At 45.8% G+C, this 5,109-nt stretch overlaps 2 pseudogenes; both read right to left on the bottom strand.

The window, feature by feature from the left end:
• Positions 1 to 246: 246 nt before the first annotated feature.
• LOC147037610 (U2 spliceosomal RNA) lies at positions 247 to 419 on the bottom strand (annotated as a pseudogene).
• Positions 420 to 2,316: 1,897 nt separating this feature from the next.
• LOC147037609 (uncharacterized) lies at positions 2,317 to 3,007 on the bottom strand (annotated as a pseudogene).
• Positions 3,008 to 5,109: the final 2,102 nt, after the last annotated feature.

Raw genomic sequence — 5,109 nt, 5'->3', positions numbered from 1 at the left:
AACAATATTACCAAACCATCTGTCACTCCAAATCATAAAATACATCGATCATCGATCGTGTAAACAATGCCGCGTACGCGCGCCGTCGGACTCGTGATTTGCATGTCTGGCGTGATGTGTGCTCGCATGCTGTCCATCACAAGCAGAGCTTGCATCCTAAATTGCATTGCTGCCCCTACTGTTTTTTTTGTTTTTGTTTTTTGTTTTTTTACATCACCACACTAAATTCTCTTCACCAGACCCACTCAAGAAATAAACCTATTTGCAAACCGTTTGGTGGGAAAGCCTCAAGCCCCTATTACACCTCCCTATTCCAAAAATCAATTTCATATGTGGTCTCCTGAGAGGGGACGTATCAGATATGAAACTGATAAGAACAGATACTACACTTGATCTTAGCCAAAAGGCCGAGAAGCGATAAGCAAAAATGGGTCTGAGGCAACGACTTCAATCAAGAGACTACCAATTCAAGTTAACGGCCGACCTCGGATGTGTCATCGCGAAGCTACTAAGTTAAAACAGTCGAAGTAAAGTACCCAGTTTTTCACTGGCAGGCCAAAGTATGTTTTACTTTTACTTTTGTATTTGATGTGTATGTTTTGTAATTCTACGTACAGCGGAGCCTCGGTTTTCGAACACAATCCGTTCCAGAAGGCTGTTCGAGAAGTGAATCATTCGATTTCAGAAACCTTTGTGCGCAGAGAGCATAATTTGGTCGAATACGGAATTGTTCGAGAACCAGGACGTTCGAAAAAAATAAATAAATAATATATATATATATATATATATATATATATATATATATATATATATATATATATATATATATATATATATATATATATACACAGTATATATATGTAGCAGTGGAGTGGGTCGTCTAGTAACCGGAGGGTTGGGGATATATATATATATATATATTATATACAGTAATTAATATATATATATATGTCACGTATTTCTATGATATGGCCTTTAATTAACCTGTAGTAGCAGATTCGGCTGGAGTTTGTTTTTGCTCCCTCTCCCCGACCCCACTCCCCCCACCCCTCCCAGGCTGGGGAGGTGGTTAGGTGACACCCAAGCTGACGACGGCTATCTAGATTCTCGTGGACCAATTCAGCATGAGGGAACTGCAGCGGAATACCCTCCTAGAGGACACTGCCAGGACAATCGAAGGCACCTCCGACAGCTCTTCGCTTTGGCCTGGACATCCACTTTTTGATTTCCATATTATGTATTTTATGTGCCCTCTTTGCATCCATTGCAGCCTGGTGATCCTGAAAGGGGGATCCTTCCATCTGTGGTCGCTTCTCAAGGTTTCTCATTTTTCCCCTGGTAGGGTTTTTTGAGTTTTTCCTTGCCCTTTTGGGAGCCAAGATCAGGGGATGCTTTGAGAATAATTGTCAATTGATTGTCTATGTGAAGCCCTTTGAGACTGCTTGTGATTTAGGGCTATACAAATAAACTTGACTTGACTTGTTGTGATTGATTCGGTACAATCAAGGTATGGTGTTGTTTCTGCCGGGCACATGTGCCTGTCGCGCCTCCTACGGTGCCTTGGGTGAGCTGCAGGGTCGTCAGCCAGGGACCACCGCTCATCGGAGTTTCGCTCTATTTAACCCTGGAACGCGTCTGGTGGAGACGTCCCTGCCCCCCCTGCAGCTGGGCCATTTTACTGCCTTGACACCCAATTTTTATCTCTCCTCCTCAGCCACAGCCAGAAGCTTCCCTTCTCTGCTTCCTCAGCCAGGGCTTTCGTTACCCTTCCCTTCGGAGCTTAGCCCCAGTTCTTCACACATCACGAAGCAGCCTTGTCGAAGTCGATGTGCTGACGTAGCCCCGACAGCCCTCTTCAACAGGGTAGGTGGTCGTGGACCAACCTACTTCTTCTGCGTATTTGGCTGCTTTCTGCTTGTAGGCAGCTTGGATTCCCTCCTCCCAGGAGATGGTGAGCTCTATGAGTATGGCAGACTTGGTAGCAGCAGACCAAAGCACACCTGGCCGGAGTGAAGTGGTGGTGATTTCACGGGGGAACTTCAGCTGTCGTAAAACTGCCTCGTCGGCTGGTGTTTCGGCTGCTCTCCCTTGCCCTCACAAACCAGACAAGGAGCTGTTTGGCTGCAGACTTGTTGTTGGCCTCTTTTCTGCTGGTCTCGAGAACTTCGGCCAGCTTCGTCACGACTGGGTCATGGCGCTAACTGTAGCGTGCCTGTGTCAGTGCAGCCTGACAGTAGGTGCTGTACCCTGGCGTTAGGTGCTCTGAGCAGGGGACAGCTCCCTTCCTTGCCAAATCACTGGCGGAGGTTTCTGTGGCTAAGTTGCCCTGAGCACAAAGCCGAGTCTGGCTTGCGGCATCTTCCAGAGCTCAGCCAAGCTGAAAGGTTTCCTGATGGTACCTTCCCAAGTGGTCCATCTCCCTTGGCGACCCTGTAACACGGCCTTGATGGTGGACTGCTCCTGTTCTGATCTTGACACCTCTTCCACAACCATGACTCTTCAATCCCTCTTTGTGGCCTTGGACCAGAGCCGTGGAGGCTCTCCCCAGCCAAGCCCCGCTCTCCCTTCTTTCACGTTGCCAATTGTTTCCTGATGTTGATAGCGCCACAAGTGGATTTCTCACAGTAGGATCCAAGGATTCTCTTAGCTCAAGAACGAACCTGGCCGTTTCCTGCTCATAGCCCAAGGTATGGACTGGATTGGCAGTTGCAGCGAGGTTGCCCCGAACAAGCCTGTTTCAGAGAAACTTTTCGGTAGACCTAGCCATTTCTGAATGTAGGTGTTTGCTTCGTCTGTCCAGGCCGTTCGCTGTTGATATTACTCATCTTCAGTGGCCACATGGCCCTTTGGTACAATGTGAAGTTGTGGCACCACAATTTTTGCTTTCCGGGTAGTTGGCTCTTGTGGATGATCGCCAGGCCTTCTGCGAGTTATTTCTTCTTTGTTACATTATAAACAAGGCGCTGTAGGACAGCACTAACCTGGTTGCTGGTGGGGAAACGAGCATTGTATTCTCCGATTCCAAAGTTTTAATATAATTGTCAAGAAAATTCCATACAGTAGCCCAGCAATCAGGTATTGTGGCCGAGCGGTCTGAGGTGCTGAATCTAAAGCTCCAGTCTCTAATGAGGTGTGGGTTTCAAATCCCACCACAGCCACTTCTGCATCAATTCAGGTCTGGTCTCCTTGCCCAACTCCTGTCAGTGCACCTGTAAAGTATCAAGACCCTTCAAAGGTCTTTGCAAAATATAAATCTTGGCCTTTTATTCTAACCTGGAGTACCCATTTGATATGTAACTACACTGTGTATTTGGGCTGAGAATGATGAAAGAAGGGACAACATATATGCCTCATAAAGTGTATGCATTGAGGATGGGTCGACTTCCATGCAGCACAACCAACGTGTGGAAAATACAGGTGCGGCATTTCTTCTCAATAGAACGACTTGAAAGAAGGTCAAAAGCTTTCCAAAGGACACAAGTTACAAATAGCAGAGGATGGTTTCGATCCATCGACCTCTGGGTTATGGACCCAGCACGCTCCCGCTACGCCACTCTGCTACTCACTAATACTTCATGATGTCCTCTAATGGGCAAACAAGCATTCGGTTCCAACGCAACTGGATTTTGATTGTCACTCATATTGTTTGGCCTCTGCTGTGTACAGGCTTCATTACATTATGAAAAAAGCTCAGTCCGGCAGCACTAACCTGGATGCTGGTGGAGAAACCAGCTTTTCCGCCTTCACGTTTTAATAGAATGTCAACAAAATTCAATGTGAAAATGACAGGTGGTAGGTAGTGTGGCTGAGCGGTCTAAGGTGCTGGAAATGGGCTCCAGTCTCTCCTGAGGTGAGGGTTCAAAACCGACCATTGCCACTTCTGCATCGGTTTCACTCTTTACTTCTGGCCCAACTCTTTTCGGCGCAGCCATTGAGTACATATGATGACCCTGGAAAGTTCTTTGCGATTTATCAATCTTTGCCTTTCATGTTCATCGGGACTACTGTTTTAATAGGTACCTACACTGTGTATTTGGATAGAGACTGCTGAAAGGAGACACATATATGCCTCGTGAACAAACAAGTCGGCAGAAAGGTTTGCCGATTTATTAGTGCCCAGAAGAGCAGCACTCTGTTCCGTACTGTAACCGTCGGTGAGAATGGGTAGACAGGGAAGCCTGTAAGCGAGTCCGTCACTCATATATTCCATCGCTTCTCAGTCCTTATGCTAAGATCAATTGTAGTATCTGTTCTTAGCTAGCTCGGAAGGCAATCACCTCGACTGATTTGCAAGTTCTCATCCATGGCAGTGAACTTGACTCACTTTGTGGAGGAAATAGTGACAGAGCATTGTGTTACAAATAACCTTATACTTTTGTTACAGAATCTACTATGGTAAATTACTTTAATTGACTTTGCATTATTTTGTAGTTGTTTGGTATTCTTTGTGTGTTTCTTTCCTTTAATCTAAATCTCTTTAAGTGGTGCTTCCGCTATGGTAGCTCCCCATGCTGCCATGCGGAGGAACCACAGTGTACGCTTTACATTTAAGGAAATGAATGGTGAGCCGCTGGTAATGTCAAGGTTAAACTTTTCCAGAAAGCTAATCCAACAAACCCTGAAATTTAAAGCAGATGATTTGAACTGCATTATAACGTTGCCTTTTAGCAAAGGCTTTGATGTGAGCTTTTGCTCTGCGGCAAACCTCCGTGAGTTTTGGAATGGGTATAAAAATGTTAAATCCCTGTTCTCTTTGTTTAATGTAGAAAAGCTGACCGACAATGCTGCGAAAACGGTTATTGTCAGAATGTTTAATGAGGCCTTGAATGCAGAGGACATTTGTTATTTTCTGGGAAGATATTGCACGGTTAAAGGCCAGGCTATGACGGTGAGTAGTGATGGGTCCTGTAACATCGATGCGTCGGCGCATGTGTCGAGCTCATAGACTCTATGACATAGAGCGAAGCCCTGTGTCGGTGCGCGTATCGCTTTAAACAAGTCACGTGACCGAACGAGCAGTAGTATAGTCTGTCAAGGAAGCGTGCCAAAGCTCTGTTAAAGGAAGCGCATTGTCAACGGGATGGATCTGCTAAAACAATATCTGATCTT

Source organism: Syngnathus leptorhynchus, unplaced genomic scaffold (genome assembly GCF_054491065.1).
Source record: "Syngnathus leptorhynchus isolate UIUO unplaced genomic scaffold, UIUO_Slep HiC_scaffold_153, whole genome shotgun sequence".
NCBI classification, from domain to species: Eukaryota; Metazoa; Chordata; class Actinopteri; order Syngnathiformes; family Syngnathidae; genus Syngnathus; species Syngnathus leptorhynchus.
The sequence above is the reverse complement of the archived record's forward strand: the minus strand, read 5'-3'. Positions and strand labels throughout refer to the sequence as shown.